The sequence below is a fragment of the Bombyx mandarina genome, chromosome 25 (assembly GCF_030267445.1).
Source record: "Bombyx mandarina strain Sakado chromosome 25, ASM3026744v2".
NCBI lineage: Eukaryota > Metazoa > Arthropoda > Insecta > Lepidoptera > Bombycidae > Bombyx > Bombyx mandarina.
This window is the reverse complement of record NC_143231.1, coordinates 4297583-4316490: the sequence shown is the minus strand read 5'-3', so window position 1 is coordinate 4316490 and position 18908 is coordinate 4297583. Positions and strand designations below refer to the sequence as shown.

The following is an 18908-nucleotide window of genomic DNA, read 5'->3' as shown; positions in this document are numbered from 1 at the left end:
TTCGACCTACGAGTCTGGTTATTTTTATTCGGATTCTTGCATAATACCGTTTGGATTTCTTGATGCAAATAATTCAGTAAGCTGGCTCCCGACCCGTACGTACTGCTAAGGTTTTTGCAAAGGAAGGAACGCAATAATTAATTAGGTCATGAAATATTAATTAAAACAGCTGACGGTGAAACGTGACTGACGTTTCTTGTACCGGCAAAATGTGTGGGAGAGTATTCCGGCTCCGAATTTAAGATCTTAAAACACTCAACCGTACAAAAATAGATTTTATTAAAACTACTTATACGGCTTAATATTGCATTTACGGTTTTCATTTGGTTATTTCGAATAATTGAAAGTTTTCATCGCTTTAATTATGTCTACGTCGCGCGAAACTCGAAAAATTCCTAAAGTTAGAAATTTAATTAATTAATTGTCAAGCTATCGGTTTGTTTAACCTGCAAATAGTCAACTGTCGGGTGCTGGGATTAATTTCAGCTAACAAATTATGCTTTTATTTTTTTATTGCATAGACGGGTTATTGAGCTCACAGTCAATTTGGTGTTAAGCGACATAGCTTACTGACATCATAATGGGATTATCGTAATCTACATTTAGACATGAGAAACAGCGGTCACTCACTTAAAATCGAAAGACATGATTGCACTATGGCGGAAATAGGTGCTGGCCTACAGAACGCTCTACCGTTGCTATTATTGTAATAACCCTAGGCCGAACCTCCTAGCAGATCGCTGCGCCTTGAGAGCTCATGTATCATGTATGTGGTACTGGACTGGACGGTCCGCAGATGCGCGCATTGAGAGCGAATCGCGGGCCTAAGGATGGCAATTAGGGCCCTACTCACTAATCGACTCCCCTACACTCTCGCCCAAGCGTCCGGTCCCTTTTGAGGCCAGAACCCGAGTGAGGTAAGAGTGTTACCGCGGCTTACACTGGAACCAGACGCGCCGCTCACCCCAAGGACGCCCGGCTAACGGAGGCTTCGAGGCAAAGCGAAAGCTCTGGAGCGTCGACCTCGGTACGGCAGCCCGTCAGACCGCCCAGAAGGTGCCACTGGTGTCCCGTTATACCCCGCAATCTCAGAACCACCTTGTCAGGCCAGTACCCGATACACCTCCAATTAGTCGCTCTTACGATGTTACTCCATGGCGGTGCGCTAGACCCGTGACCTTCACTGGGGACCATTAATACTTACCCAAATTTTTTTTTTCATGGGTTTGATTTTTAAATACACGATCCTGTTCCTTTATCATGGATGTCGTTCGTGAACATTTGTTATACAATTTACATATATGCATAGCTATATAAAATACAGGCATTACAAATAGACAGTTACAATTTATTTTTGTTAGGCAAGTTTAAGCTTAATTACGTATTGTTTATGTTTTTATTAAATAGAATCGATATAAAAATGGAACATATTATACCTAGTCTTGCCATAAATACTGTTACAAAGGAAAACAAAAAAAAATCTATGGCAAATAACATATATTACTTTTACAGTGTGTTAGTTGAATACATAAATATAAAACAATTCAAAGTATAAAAAGCTTATTCGAAGTGGTCTCCATTTGCTGCAATACAGTCCTTTAAACGTTGAGGCCAGTTATCAATAGAAGCACGCACTCTTTCCATCGGAAAATTTTTCAATGCCAATCGTACGGATTGTTTTAGGGACTCCAAATTATCATGGCGTTTAGAGCAAGCTGTACTCTATAAAAACTGACCATTAATTATAATCCAGCGGATTAAGATCGGGACTAGACGACGGCCAGTCTTCAGCTCTGATGAAGTCCGAAACGTTCGTTTCCAACCAAGACTGCGTAGACCGAGCTTTATGACCTGGCGCCGAGTCTTGCTGAAAGGACCATTCTCGATTATTGAACATGATGTTGTTAAGGGGCTTCACTACCTTCTCAAGAGTGGTATCTTGATACACTTGTACCGATGTTTTGATACCTTTTTCACAAAAGTATGAATCAGTCACACCTTCATAGCTAATACCACACCAAACCATCACTGAAGTCGGATAGTGCCCACGTTGCACTCTGTCGACTAATTGGGAAGCTTCCTTAGAGCTTTGAGCATAAATATGGTTATTTTGTTTGTTAAAATGTTGCTCAATTATAAAAAATTTCTCATCCGTAAACAAAATTTTTCTATGACCTCCCTTTGCGTACCGCTTCAGTAGTTGTTTCGATTTTACCACCCTAAGTATTCTCTTTGAAATTATCAGTTAAGAAATGATCAGTACATCTCTTATAGGCTGCAAGTCCTAAGTCATCTTTTAAAATACGCGACATGGTTCTAGGTGCTATCTTCATCTCCCGAGATAAAATCTTTTGCTTTCGGACAGGATTTCTTTGAATTCTTTCCCTTACTGCTTTGACCACCTTTTTCGTACGAACACTACATGAGCGGCCAGATCTTTTTCTGTCACAAACAGAGGAGGTCTCATTGCACCTATTAATAGCCCGGTACACAAACATTTTACTAATACCAAGCGTATGGAGAGTTTTAAAAATTGCATTTGGCTCCTTACCTACTTTGTGTAATGCAATCACAGCGATTCGGTTCTCTTTTTCACCCCACTCCATTTTAATATCGCAGAATATTGTACAATGTATTGGCGCCAAAATGAGAAAACTCAATGAGCAATCATATAAAAATGACAGATTCCAAATTCAAATGTAATATGTTGTTTATTTTTAATTGTAACAGTATAGTATGGCCAGACTAAGTATAATTACAAACCAGATGGAATAATGATGAATATCTTGAATTTTTGGAAAATATATGTATTACGTATATATTACGTACCTAGTGCGTTAGTAAAAATCTATAATTTTTCATATTCGCTTTTTAGCTCTTAGGGGTCGAAGTTGCATAACGTCCGTAGGAGATTACCCACCGCTACCCTACACGTGACCCCTGGGTGGTGCTAATAGTGCAGCAACCTGGCAACCGAACTGTCCTCCTGAGGATCTCCCGGTTCCAACTACACTGCGTCAATTATAAAACCCTAATCACAAACTGTAAATTTCAATTATAATCACGGAGTGTAAACGAATGCCATACGATAAATAAATAAATAAAGCTCTTTAATTGGTGAACCAAGAGCTTTTAAAGTCTAAAAAAGCACCCTTCTCGGATTTTGAAGTATCAGCAATCAGGCAGAAATTTGAAAACCCTTGATAAGACCTAGAGCGGTATTGTGGGATATTTTGGTTTACTAATCGCGGCATTAACTTTGCCATCGTAAAAATAAAGACTGAACTTTTGAAGAAACTTCAATGTTGCCTCAAGAACCAACCAACTAAAGAATTTCACACAGCACTAAATAAATATTTATCGTTATAAAAGAGAACTTAAACGTCGCAAAAGGCTTAAAATAAATCTTAGTTTTGTTCGCCGTTCAGGTTCAAGAATAGCCTGAAAATAAACTTTAACTCCGCTGTAACAAAGCTGAAAATTCATAAAACATGAGCGAGGGGAGTCAGAAACAAAGTTTCATCCGGAAAAGGATAAAAGTCACAGCTTTAAGAGCATTGTTGCGAATCAATCCTGTTGACAACTTCACGACATATTCTCGGAGGATTGTTAAGACTTAACAGAAGATTAGAAATTTACATAAGCACAATGAAATGATACTGAGCATCTGGTTGAACTCGATTGTAATATCGTTCAATGAAATCATTTGATTTGCTAATGGAAATGAACTGAAAATAAGATTTTATCTGCACCAAAATAAAGTCAATTGCCAGCTTAATTTAAATGCTGGTTATTTTATTTATAGTCAAAAACTGGCTTCTTAAGTATCATCATTAATTTAGCCTTAGATTCACAATTCTTTCGTGTAGACCACACGACTTAGTTTGATAGACAGACCATACCAAACTACTGGATCTACAGAGAAGTAGATTAATTAATAGATAAAAACAATGTCAGGGGTCTACAATCATAAGTATAATAGCATACATGTTACAAGTGTTTACTTTTAAATATACGAGTTGAAGCCCATCGAAATTAATCCAAAACAAAAGGCGTTATTTAACAAATATTGACGAAAATTTCATAAATAATTCAAAAAACACCATCGTGTTTCAAATAAATACGTTCCACCAAACATTTTCGGCTTCAACCAAAGAAATACATTTCTTATTTATGATAAATTCCGGTTCGAAATCCCTTGCATAATGTCAGCTGTAAATATGAATTCTTATGTAATTCGTATAAATTTCTTGCCGAAAAGAATTCCTACTAAAACTGCTACGTCTCACGTAGCAGCTGTCTCTGTAAAATAGCTAAATTTTTATCTGTTTTTCGAGATCAACGCTCTATGTGTGTAGCGAAGGCACATTGAATAAAAATGACATAAATGAATAGCATTTAAATGAATGTGGTATCTCAATATAATTTATTATGGAGTGGAGAACTCTGTGACGTCTCCGAATAAGGTGAGTTGAATTTAGTCAATTCTATATACAAATTCTGATCGTCGATAATTATTTTCTCACAGAACAATCGGTACTCGTTCGATAAGCTGGTTTTACTGGTGGTAGGACCTCTTGTGAGTCCGCGCGGGTAGGTACCACCCCCCTGCTTATTTCTGGCGTGAAGCAATAATGCGTTTCGGTTTGAAGGGAAGGGCAGCCGTTGTAACTATACTGAGACCTTAGAACTTATCTCAAGGTGGGTGGCGCATTTACGTTGTAGATGTCTATGGGCTCCAGTAACCACTTAACACCAGGTGGGCTGTGAGCTCGTCCACCCATCTAAGCAAAAAAAAAAATCTGAAGCTTTATTGAAATCTGTTTGTTTTTACCATCTACTTCATGGGAAGCCCTCCGCGGAATATTTGAGGTATGGTAAACTATCGCAGCAGAGCTAATCATATTTGGATCGGTCTTGTTCAAAGGGTCTACTGATCGAAGTCATGTCAAATTTAATATGTGATAAGGTAGATTTCTGAAATTGGTATCTACTTCAATTGTATATGTTTCAAAGATATTTTAAGTATCTTTTATATGTAAATTGCTTATTCTCATTTATGTGTAAAGAAGCAAAATTTAATTATTTTTTTATTTTTAATAATAATTATTATATTATAATACTTTGTGTATTAATTGTATGTATATTTACGGAGATATGTATGTGTGTATGTATGTGTACTGACATGTATATGTATTTCACTGGAATGGTATACCGCGCGTAGTTCGTTTCCAAATGATTCTTGTCCACCTGATGGTTGTCTGGAAGAGATCGTTCTTAGCGATAAGACCGCCAATTGTACTTTTTTGTGTTTAATGTATCGCACTGTTTAGTTGTTTTTTGGTGTACAATAAAGAATACTCTCTCTCTCTCTCTCTCTCTCTCTCTCTCTCTCTCTCTCTCTCTCTCTCTCTCTCATTTCTACAGCAAAGCTATAAGGTTCAATAAGCCAGTTGTTGTTCCAATGCGGAATACTGCAGATGGTATTACCTTTTCAATTTAATATTCATTGGTTTTTAATATGTATTAGCATGGATCCATTCGCTATCGTCGCTGCCGCGCCAGTCTCGCTAAGAACTCCCAATAATTATATGTATATATAATATATATAGGCAACCAAACTTATGCTAAGATGGCTACAGGTTTATGACAAAAGACAAAAATACTTGTAATTTACATCACTAGTTACACATTTTACGTTTACTTTGTGGTGTCAATCTGATCTTAATACCAAAAGAACGAATCAAAGGATGAAGGAAAATAAGCTCTTATTAACCGTCTAAATAGAGTGCGTCCTCCTTTTTTTCAAGTAAACACATACGACCTGATGGGATTTGCTTTAATGAATTAAACGCACGAGCGATTACGTTAATGCCACATTAATGACGTCGATCGACCATTTTTCGCTTCTGTTACGGTTTTGTTCGTTGATAGATTGATATAGTTAACTCACAATATAGATTGCAATCGTAAGAACAGTATTGGGTTTACGGTTGGAAGTATTGTTGTTATGTGGAAATGAAAACCTATTCTGGATTTAGATTTGTCAGTGTTCAGTCTCATCTGTTTTAATAAACAAATCGAACTAAAATGTTACATATAAACATTTTTAATGGCTTTCTTTTGTAGATTGGTAAACACCTGATTTTGACTAATTAAAGGAACCTAAGCAAAACCCAATCTATACCACCACCATCCTTAAGGCCTGAAGTACCCACAAGGGGGCGTCATCGCCCACTTTGGGAAAGCCTGATTTAAAGTATGAGGTAGCTGTTGTACTGTAAAACTGAGATTTAGAACTCGTATACTGAAGCTAGTAGCAGCATTTACGTCATTAGTGTGAATGCCCTCCGTTAACTGCTTAAAATCAGCAGGGCCGTGTGCTCGTCCGCCTATCTAACCAATAAAAAATAAAACTAAAAGTCTCAATTATAATGCTTAATAGCTGTTCCAAGATTCACGTGTAACGAGCTTAATGCTTCTAGATGCTTTTAAACTTTATGGCGTTCGTAATCTTAATTGTAATTTAAACATTAAAATTATTAAGATTCAAGCTTCTTGCATTCAACTAAGTTTTTTTAATAACTCTATAATTCTGTCAATTGTTGTCATTATTGTAAGAACTTCTAGTTATAATACTCATAATGTTGTATTATATAATACAAATGAGATCGAGGCTGTACGTGACTGTACATGTCGGAAAAAAAAAACCGTTAACGTAGCGAATACACTTCCGTGGAATTACGTATTCTGAATACTCAACGTAACGTTATTGAGCTGGGTAAAGCTGCATTTACACTGTGCACTCATCGGAGCGGTCACGTTTGCCCTCGGGGACGGAGCGTGCCTCTGTTTGTTATTTTGCTGTCGTGGTGCGTTTGTCTGTACGCTGCCTAACTGTATTTGTTATGACTTCGACTGTACATATTGGAATGTGTGTACAGTGTGTAAAAAACAAGACGCGATTAAAGTACCTACTCATGTACTAACAGAAAGAAAAAAAAACATATTGTAGATGTTTAGTGGATCTACATTATTATTGTGTTACTAGCGATGTGTGGGTACGAAATATGGACAATTTTTTTTTATTGTTAGATAGGTGGGTGAACGAGCTAACAACAGCTCACCTGGTGTTAAGTGGTTACTGGATCCCATAGACATCTACAACGTAAATGCGCCACACACCTTGAGATATAACTTCTAAGGTCTCAGTTCTTGATATTGTTTCGGTGGTGTCAGTATAGTTGCAACGGCTGCCCCGCCCTTCAAACCGAAACGCATTACTGCTTCACGGCAAAAATAGGCAGGGTTGTGGTACCTACACGTGCGAATTCACAAGAAGACTCTACCACCATTAAAAAAAAACCAAACCAAAAAATCATGCTTGCAGTAAGTACTTGGCGTTTTTTGGCTCGAGAAGATCTCTAACAAACGCCTGTGGAAGGCGTACAGGGAAATGGCAATTAACCAACGGATTGTGCGTTCCAAATTACCATAAATAGACTGAAGTCTCAGGAGAGGACCCACGCGCGTTCCGAGGCCTGGCCTGGAATGGACCACTTAGGGCAATCGGAAAGTAGAAGACTGTGACAGCGGGAATGAAGATCATCAGGTTGACGTGGTCTGAAGTCAAGTGCGCTGTCTAGATCGTTCGCGATGTTGATGATAAAGTTCATTAGTTAAATACAGATTTAAATTATGTTTTTAGGTTTTTTTTTGTCAGTCAGTAATGGACGCATCCAAGTTGACTCCCAGGTACTTGACCTTTCTGGCCCAGAGTACGGGTTGGCTAAAGAGGGTAATCGGGGGTGTGGGATTCCTTTTCCTAATCCGGGAGGAAACCTGTGTGGAATTTCCCCTTTGAAATAGCACCGCAGTACTTTCCAGAACCACTGTCCTAGGTCTACCTACGGCTGCGCTCTGAAGTTTCCTCGCGATTAGGGACTTGTTTCTACTCGAATAGTAAACAGTCGACGGCGAATAAAGCTAACTGGGTCGGCGGCGACCGGGGAATATCGTTGACGAATGAACTAAACAGGAGGGGCGAGAGGACAGAGCCTTACGGGACTTCAGCCGTGAGAGGTCGCAAGGAGGAGCGAGTTCCTTCAACTCGATATCGAAAAGAGTTTTAGGATAGCGTATTAGTTACACCCTGTATGTTTCGAATTTAGAAAGATTTTCTACTTTTATTATTATTTTTTATTGCTTAGATGGACGGACGAGCTCACAGCCCACCTGGTGTTGAGTGGTTACCGGAGCCCATAGACATCTACATCGTTATGCCGCCACCGACCTTGAGAATTGAGTTCTAAGGTCTCAGTATAGTTACAACGGCTGCCTCATCCTTCAAATCGAAACGCATTACTGCTTCACGGCAAAAATAGGCAGGGTGGTAGTACCTACCTGTGCAGACTCACAAGTAGATCCTACCACCAGTAGATAATTACATTTTTTAAAGGTCGCTTCTATACAAATCGTGTATCTTTAGTATTGACCGCTACCATAGTTTCTTCAATGACTTAATCTTATCTAACATTGGTCTCTTAAATATGTACGAGTATTAGTTTATCTGCGTAAGGCCACCCTAATGCTTATTGTTCTTGTATTGTATCATTATATTCTTCGTTCACACTTATCATTGGATCCTTAATTTTTCAATTCTTATAGACATTTCCACTAGAGTTAGATTTAATATTTAAAATCATTGAATAGGGGAATCTCGATCGATAGTACCAATTTCCCAGATATGTTAAGGCCTTACAATAATTGAAACTTCGAACTAATCTGTCGAAGTGGTAACTGAATTTGTCTTCGGAAGTCTATTAACAAAGCTGGATGTAAACCCGTCAGCCCATTCAATGATTGGAGACCCTTTATATAGTTCAATAGCGACTTCAATCCCATGTCTGGAGATGGGTGGTGGAATTCACGTTGTGACCTCTATTGGCTCCAGGTTTCAGTACTCTACTTAATAGCACGTAGCTCATTCATCCAATAGAGCATTAAAATATAATATTCTTAGTAGGTAGTTATCAATTCTTAATAACATAATTCGAGCGATTGATTGCTATATGTTTTAGTAAGGGCATTACGAATTTACATATTATGTAAAAACAGTTGAATAGATATAGGAATAAAGAAAAGTTTATTTTACTACCTGCGGTGGCAAATGCAACCCATCCAGTAGGAAGTGTTGACGGTTCATGGACGACGTATATTTTAGTAGTGCTGAAGGACAAGAGAGAATGCAATGTTGCTGATGAGGATGTCGAAGACAGAGCGAAATGAAGGAGTAAAGTCAGGAAAGTTGACCCCACCACCATGTGGGATAAATAGCTGGGAAGAGAGAGAGAGGGAGACGACGTATATTTTAGTATTACAAACGTATTGCCTATAGCCAGAGGCATAGAACCAATGGGCAAAAGAAGAAGGGGCCGACCAAGGAGCAGATGGGATCGACGAAATAATAGCAACAACTGGAAAAGAATGGAGAAACAAAGCCAAGAATAGAGAAGAGTGGAGTAAGCTGGAGCCTATACCCGAATGGGGTTCCAATTCTTCTCCATCGCTCCCTCATTACTGAGGATTGTGATTCCGCTTCAACTTGTCGACTGCCAGCCTCCATCGGTTCCGCTCAGTTGGTGTAATGCACCGCTAAGTGATCCGTTGGTTTGCTCGGAGATCTGGTCGTTGGCTCCGGCCTCTAGGGGGTTCCAATAACACAAGTTTATATTTGTAATTTTTATTTGATAAGGTGTTGCCTTTTTTTTGAAATAAAACCGGCTTATTATTATTATTATTGCTTATAGCCCAAAGAACACACCGGATTACAGAAAATAAAATATTAAATTAATTTAAATTCTGTCATCTGTCCGTCCACTATTTTTTATTTTTTTATTGATTAGATGAGTGGACGAGCTCACAGCCCTCCTGGTGTTAAGTGGTTACTGGAGCCCATAGACATATATAACGTAAATGCGCCGCCCACCTTGAGATAAGTTCTAAGGTCTCAGTATAGTTACAACGGCTGCCCCACCCTTCAAACCGAAACGCATTATTGCTTCACGGCAGAAATAGGCGGCGGACTCACAAGAAGTTCTACCACCAGTAGAAAAACTACTATCCCGCCTTATGGTCTAAAACGACTCTTCGTGCTCACCGAGATATTTTTATCTGACGTAACAAACCGCAATGTATACCATGCGGATTATCCGGATATATTTTCATTTTAGATTACCATGTCTCTATTGTGATTACATACAGAGAAAAAACACGTAGAAAAACCATTAATTAACATAACCTGACACGGTTTTCTACGAGGTTGGAAAGTGGATACTACGAAACGAGAATATAATGTTAGTTTAACTTACGTAAACATTGCGGATCATCCCGTAATAGGATGCCGGGGTAAATGGTGTTATTAAATTATATTTGCATTGTTCGCCTTCGAAATTTCGTATGATATAATATAAATAAAATAAATTTACTTTAATGAATTTGTTGAGCTGTGTTTGTTTGTCAACCGGCTGACGTTCAAATAATTTTTACGTATTTGTCATAAGCCCTGAAAATGTATTTGTACCCATATTGACTTACTCGATGATGCAGTGGTTAGCGCTCTTGACTTCTGGCCGAGGGCCGTGGGTTCAAATGCCACATCGGGTACATATTCTTGTGATGAACAGGTTTGTTTGGTCTTTTTGTTTTTAATATACGTATAATGATATTGGGGACTTCAGAATCAAATAACAATAAAAGGATTAATTGCGTTTAATAAGAAAACAAAATTTAAAGCCCTTAATCTAATAAAATTATTATTTTAACAAATTGAACTTTCTTTTTACTGCATAACATACTTCACTGAATAACATTCAAGAAAAATCATTTTTAGAAAGCTAAAGAGTTTTAGATAAAGGTTTTTCTTTAAATACATGTATATATTTATTTACAGTCTTCGGTTCCCATATAACAGGGATTTTTTACTTAGACGAGTGAACGAGAGATCACAATGTAAACGCCACCCCCTTTACAGTTACTGTTACCCTTACAATATTTGGAACTTTGGCCTCAAGTCTCAATTTGGGTGGCAGCTTACATAATATGATGTCCAAGGACGCCGCAAACCACATAATATCCGGTGGACCTAGAGCTCTACATACTATCTAGTCCAACAAAAAAATAACACTAACCGAATAGCCTGCGATGCTATCACGCTATTTTCATAAGCAATCTTCTCTGTCGTATTTTTCCGACTTAAAACCGAGACTGATTTTAAAATAGTTTATCTCGGAGAAAATTTATGCTCTTTTTCAGTGTCATACTCCTGACAGGGCACTTTTCATAAATGGCGTTCTCTTTTCTTTTTCCATCAGATTAGTAGTTAATTTGAATTGTTTGTAATTTACGAGCGTACAGTTTTAAATGTACAGCAATTCAGTTTTTAGTTTCAGTTTTTTGAATAATTAATTAACCGTCATACTTATTCCAAAGATGGTTGTGGGTGTATGATTTTGCACAATTGAAGTTAAAAATTTAGCTTGTAAACGTGTAAATGGACATCGATTGTAACAGAGCGACATCACGAATTGGGAAAGTAAAAGACCAGAAGAAAAGCAAGAAGAAAAGATTACAAAAGTAAAAAAAAAAAAAAAAAATGCGATATTAAATGTTAAAGATAATTTTAATTATTTCTAGTCACATTACGAGTTGTTGCTATTTCATTATAGCCGAAATAAAATGTATTTTCTAAAATACAGAAGAAGAAATAAAGAAGAATAAGTTAAGAGTAAGTGTAAGTCGTCGTGGCCTAAAGGACAAGACGTCCGATGCAGTAAGTCGTCGTGACCTAAAAGATAAGGCGTCCGGTGTATTCGTGTTAAGCGATGCACCGGTGCTCGAGTCCCAGGCGGGTACCAATTTTTTCTAATGAAATATGTACTCAACAAATGTTCACGATTGACTTCCGAGATGAAGCAATAAGATCGTGTATAAAAATTAAACCCGCAAAATTATAATTTGCGTAATTACTGGTGGTAGGACCTCTTGTGAGTCCGCACGGGTGGGTATCACCACCCTGCCTACTTCTGTCGTGAAGCAGTAATGCGTTTCGGTTTGAAGGGTGGGGCAGCTGTTGTAATCTCAAGGCGCATTTACGTCGTAGATATCTCTGGGCTCCAGTAATCAATTAACACCAGGTGGACTGTGAGCTCGTCCACACATCTAAGGAATAAAAAAAACAATTAAGAATTTTCTTATCGTGTATTGCATTCAAAGCGACTACTGCATGATTATCCACGTGTGACGGATGTATATGTAAATCTGATAATAAAATATTTGTAAACCCTAAATTTTATCTATTTATTTATAACTTCTTATACTAGAAAGTATAAAGGCGGACTTAATGCCATAGGCATTCTCTAACAGTCTACCTTATGGGAGTGCAGAGATGAAGCTTGGTAGGTGTAGTGTGAAGGTGATATTACTTAAACATATGTGTATACATACATAATATTTATACATACAAATACTCGTACTTAAATAAATACATATACATAAATATATACATATACATATCATAAATATATACATATAAAAACATATATAAACAAATACTATCAATTAGATGACTCTGCTAACTCTCTGAGAAACAGTTCTCGAACCTTCGTCTTAAACGCTTCACGTGTAGTAGTTTAAATCAGTTGATTCATTGTAGTTTCATTGTTAAATTTTACAATCGACGTATCAAATGTTTTTATCGTTTTACGTCGCTCGATAAGTTCAAAGCACTGCATAACTTATATCTCTAATACAGCGTAATGTTTGCGCCACTCCCGGACTTATCTTTATAGCCTCCTTGATTACGTTCGCTCTGGCGCCGACGATTTGATTAGGCTGGTTCTAACGTGTGTTGGACACTGGAACTTAATTTGGCGAACAAAAGTTAGTTTGGACTTTGTATGATGTTGAGTTACCGTTCGCAGGTACGCGAGATTAAGTCTCGCATTGGCGATGTATGTGTGGTTCGTTGGAATGGTTGTCTGTTGGTAACTTAAATAACACATATATGAATCTAGTGTGATCCCTCAAGGCCACCAGAATAGTTAGGAAAAAATTAATTAAGAAAGAACGTACCGGAGGACACAAAAAAAATATTGTTGCTTAATATTAAATTGAATTTAATTGATATTTATCAAAGTTTTATCTTTTAATGCAATTTTTTAATGGGAATATAAAACTTTTTCTAACTTTGTATTTTCTCGTGCTACTTTGAGCTATGTTTCAAGTCCAGATCATTGGTTTAAATATTTTTTTATTATCACCCGATCTAAATTCAAGACAGCGAATTAATAATAACGAGGTGACTAACAGTAACGAGGTTCTAGATCATGTGATTCTAAATTTAAACTAAAAAAATTATTAATACAAAACACGTCTGCATTAAAAGTTATTATATATACTAAACATCAGTATAAATCAGTAACAGAACGTCGGGTTCCCACCCATATTTAACTTTTTTATTGAAACACTTTAAAATGGTGGTTGTTTATAAAATACCTCTCAATAGGATTTTTTCAGTTTTAACGCTAAACTAAAAAAAATGTCAAATTACAAACGAATCCAAGTTTTTTTTTTGCGAAAAGTACTTTTGCCCAAAAATTTATTATTCTTTTAATTTCGAAATACAAGAAGTTATGCACGCTCAGTTTTTGATACAACTATTGGATACTCTAAGAGCCCGTATGTCTCTTAAGATTTCAGAAATATATTCCAGAGTCAGTGTACCACGGCAACTTTGAATAATTAACATAACCATTTCGATTACGGGACCAGCTAAATGCAGGACCGACATTAAAGTTTCCTGAAACTACAAAATCGAATTCAGAAGAAGCCTCCTGAATTGCAGACACGAAAATTGAATGGTTGAGATCGTAGTTCAAAATAGGCTTCAAAACAGGAAAAACTATTAGAATGATTAGTAAATGAATTACGTAATACCTTGGCATAATGATGGATTGTTGAATTCTATTTATAAGCCATATTAAATTATATTTCTAGCCTGCTTGTTCTTAAGCTGCTTAGGGTACCTAAAAGCACCGTTAGTGGATCGGGAGGATCAGAGATGACGTGTTTTGGGCGGCGTTCACTGTTTAACAATCGGGTTTTTTTTTTATTGCCTTTGTAGGCAGACGAGCATACGGCCCACCTGATAGTGAGTGGTTACCGTCGCCCATGGACTTCAGCAATGCCAGGGGCAGAGCCAGGCCGCTGCCTACCATTCGGTCCGCAGTGTCGGGAATGTAGTTATCGGCGGCCACGATGAGAGGGATCTCGTGCCGCTTTCTCAAAATGGCGCACTGATGCCGACTGTAGATACTTAGTGATGGACTCTAGATCCAGGTCGTCATGCAGGTCGATGTTCCTGACTGAACCACGGGGCTCTGATGGCTATCCTGCAAGAACGGGATTGAATGATTTGAAGAGATTTCAAGTTAGTGTAGGCCTCGTGAGCTAACACTACACTTGCATAGGTCAGGACGGGGCATATGCAAGTTTTAAACGATACTACTTTTAGGACAAGGACAAGAAGTGTATAGTGTTTTGTATGATACTCAAAAAACATCTTTTTTTTTTTTAAAAACGCCATGTTAACTGATCCCGTGATAAGTTCGTAAAGAACTTGTACAGGTACCAGATAACGGCAATAAATGTAAGATTTTTATTATACACATACATATATTTAATATACATCCATAACCCTGGAAAATACATTTATATTTATCATACAAATATCTTCCCTTGGCGGGATTCGAACCCACGACCCCCTTGTGTAGTGACCATGTCACTTACCACTACACCAGACGGCCGTCTGTTGTATACATAAAAAGTTTGGAAAGATAATTTCGTAGTTTATTAAAAAAACATATTTAAATGATTAATTAATCAAAAGAATGAACATCTCGGATATTTAGACCGAGAACAGCAAATGCATATGTATGACAATATGCGCTTTTCTATCTGCATAGTATTCTAATTTCTAATCTTCAACGTTGTTTCATTGTAACGTCTATGTTATGACTATGAATTACATCTTTACATTGTAAAATTCCTAGTCAATCAATTCGATCAGTCGAACGGTATCGATCACGCATTACATATGCACAAAGCCGGCACGCACGCCGTCCTTTCGTTGCTTTTTATTCGGGAATCGAAGCGTTTTTCAGCAAACAGTAGATTCGCTCGTCCATGTTTTTCACCCATTAAATATTCATCACGATGGGCAGATGTATAAGCTTCTATGTTCACATAATTTTATTTTTCTCGATAAAGAAACATAGTGCAATTTTTATTTCCTTTTTTTTATTGCTTAGGTAGGTAGACGAGCTCACAGCCCACCTGGTGTTAAATGGTTACTGGAGCCCATAGACTTCTACAACGTAAATGCGCCACCCCCCTCGAGATATAAGTTCTAAGGTCTCAGAATAGTCACAACGGCTACCCCACGCTTCAAACCGAAACGCATTACTGCTTCACGGCAGAAATAGGCGGGGTGGTGGACCTACCCGTGCGGACTCACAAGAGGTCCTACTACCAGTACTCATCAAGTTACATTATTCATCAACTCAAATAAGCATTTACGCAATTCACGCGCGGTATACGTGAAACCCTCACAAGTATTATATATTTTTCTATGCTAGCCTAAATTCTATGGTTCTATATGTTTATCTCTTTTTAGTGTTGCTTTTTCGTTTCATCGCGGTTCTAATGCTGAAGGGCTGAAGCTGTGGAAATCTTTACTTCATAAAGTTTATTATCCAATTAGGCATAGTAATTACTAAAAACTATTTCGGTCGTAAAGTATTCACAGTTCTGAAGCAATGAACAGCTGTAATCTTCTATACCTAAAATGAGTTGCTGTTCGTTAGTCTCGCTAAAATTCGAGAACAGCTGGACCGATTTGGCTAATTTTGGTCTTGAATTATTTTTGGAAGTCCAGAGAAGACTTAGAAGTTAGATAAATATGAAACTGCCCGGAATTAAATAAAATTAACAATTTTGTTTTTCCTTTGATATGTCCCCCGTCGGTTTAATTCCTTTTGTTTGTTTTAAGTTTATTTTATATAAAAGTTTAGTTCTTTTATTTATCGATTTAGGCACTACGAAGTCTGCCGGGTCAGCTAGTATTAAATAGAAGTTTCAGTTTTAGTCAAATTTTTAAATCACCGCTTCTGCATTGATAATAGCGGGAACCGTTTGTTTTTCGGTAATATTTTTTTACTAAGTCGCCAATCCCATGACTATTTCCAAGCCCTGACATCGCATGTTAAAAACGATAAGACTGTAACCTTATTTACTGTAATCTTAACAACCATTTCATGCATTGGATTTTATTTATTTCTATTTTAAATTAACTTGCAACGAGATAGATATTCCCTTCAAAACGCAACGCACATCATTCGTGCACCTATAAAAATCCAATAAAATATATAGCATGGATACCACCTAAATCTAAAAAAAGAATAAAATATCCGGTACTAGATACTCTTTAATGGAATAAAATTATTAGAGCATTATTTCAGGTAGGTAGACATCTCCACGAGCAAAATAACCTATGACTCCTCGCAACAAAATAAATGGAAACAAAAATTTCATTTCTGTGCGAATACTTACATTAACTTTATTTCTTTTACTTTATATACCTATGAATAAGCTTAGCTTACACGGTTGGTAGTGTGAGAAATAAAAATGTTTTGATTATTGTAAGCACTTAAATTTTTTAATAACACAAAAGGGTAAAATAAGAAGCGTACGAACATGCAACAAATTTGATATTGACCGATGCTCATGGACTGATGCGTGATGATGTTTGGTGATCCAATGCCGAAGGTACAGTAAAGTTAATGCCTATCGCTTAGATTTAGTTCACATAAAATTTATTAGATCTAAGATGCGAATTTATATATAAGAGATCTTTCAAAGATATCTTTTCAGTATTTGGTCTTAAAGCTTGATCAAAACAAGTGCAGCTGGATCTTTTCTAGCTGCACTTGCTTTTCTGACTTCATCACAGTTGAACAAAAACCGTCGTCTTTTTCCGATCTTAATCCACTGTATTTATACTAACCCATACTAGACTAGAATATAACTTACTGCACATTAAAATTACTAAATTATATCTGCAGCTATTAAAATTTAAAAGTACAACATAATAATTTAGTATAATGAGAATATAGTGAAAGTCTTATCGAAAAAAACAAGAAATATTATGCCACAGACACAGGGAGGTCGCAGTGCGAAAAAGTGTTTATGTTTATTTCTTATAGAACTAATTATGTATGTCTTCCCAGTGCTCCTAAAGCACTCCATAAGATTGGCAGCGGTGAATTTTTCCGTGGAGAAAGTAGGAGTTTAGTAAACAGCTCTCCACAACGCTTAAAGTACTTTACTAAAGGTTTTGGAGACTGTTTGAAATTGGCTTCATATTTTTCAAATTCTATTTAGTGTCACCAGCTGTTTGAAAACTTTCCCCCTAAAGAAATTTCAAAAACCACTAAATTCAAAACAAAACTCCCCAACGACGGACCAACTATTTATTCATTACAATATAAGTAAAGAAATAAATAAAAATAATAAATAATTAGTTAATAACGATAGTTATTTAGTATTTTTAAGTATTTTTCTATATAAAATTTTATCCCTAAAAATATCCCCAAAAAATTTCACCCTCTAAAAAAATCCCTGTATAGATTTTTTCCCCCTAAATTTGGGGGAAAACCCCGGAGTTGGCATCACTGATTCTATTATATTAATTAGCAGAAACTGCAATAATTAAAGTTTCATGTAATATCTATGTTTTCTTTGTGAAAATATTTAAAGTAAGACTATGTTTAATATAAGCGATTGCGAAAACCCGATTAGCTGATTGTTTAATTCCAATTACATTTCTGAGTATAGGAATCCTCAGGATTGTTCAAAGCTCTTCTAAAACAACTCGTTTCACAATGGCCTCATAATTCACACACGTAATTCAAATCAAATATCGTTGATTTACATATTCATTGTGTACCGCCGTCTGTTGTTATAATTCCGAACGAGAAGTACGGGAATTTACTGATATACTTTTATGGAATTAAAGTTCTTATTAATCTTTCCTTAAACAAATATACAGTCACCCAAATTTATATTTGCATGTCGGTTGTCAACCGATGACATCACTCAGTCGTAGTGTTTGCACATATTCAATTCCACACGATTTTTTCACGGTAAACTATAATACTATTCTAAAAAATCAGCTTCAAAAAATCATCGGAATATCTAAGAGAAGCGAGCGATCATTAGGACGAAAAATACTGGCAACCAAACATCAGAGAATCATGTACTGCTTAATGTCCGATCCGGCTATGCATACATTCGCGACCCCGGCAACCTCTTGATGCTGCTATAAACTAACAAATAACCAATATGTATACACACTAATATGTGGTTAGTCGACAGAGAACTAATCGCGGATCGTTTGGAGCCTCTGCGTCTGCGGAGGGACTTCGGTTCCCTCTGTATTTTGTACCGCATGTTCCATGGGGAGTGCTCTGAGGAATTGTTCGAGATGATACCAACGTCTCGTTTTTACCATCGCACCGCCCGCCACCGGAGTAGAGTTCATCCATACTACCTGGAGCCACTGCGGTCATCCACAGTGCGTTTCCAGAGATATTTTTTGCCACGTACCATCCGGCTATGGAATGAGCTTCCCCTCCACGGTGTTTCCCGAGCGCTATGACACGTCCTTCTTCAAACGAGGCTTGTGGAGAGTATTAAGCGGTAGGCAGCGGCTTGGCTCTGCCCCTGGCATTGCTGAAGTCCATGGGCGACGGTAACCACTCACCATCAGGTGGGCCGTATGCTCGTCTGCC

The 18908-nt window shown here is 37.2% G+C and overlaps 1 protein-coding gene across 3 annotated transcripts in view; it reads left to right on the top strand.

The window, feature by feature from the left end:
- The window catches only part of LOC114243933 (uncharacterized), a 463932-nt gene that overhangs the window by 183834 nt on the left and 261190 nt on the right, over positions 1–18908 (top strand). The window lies entirely within an intron of this gene.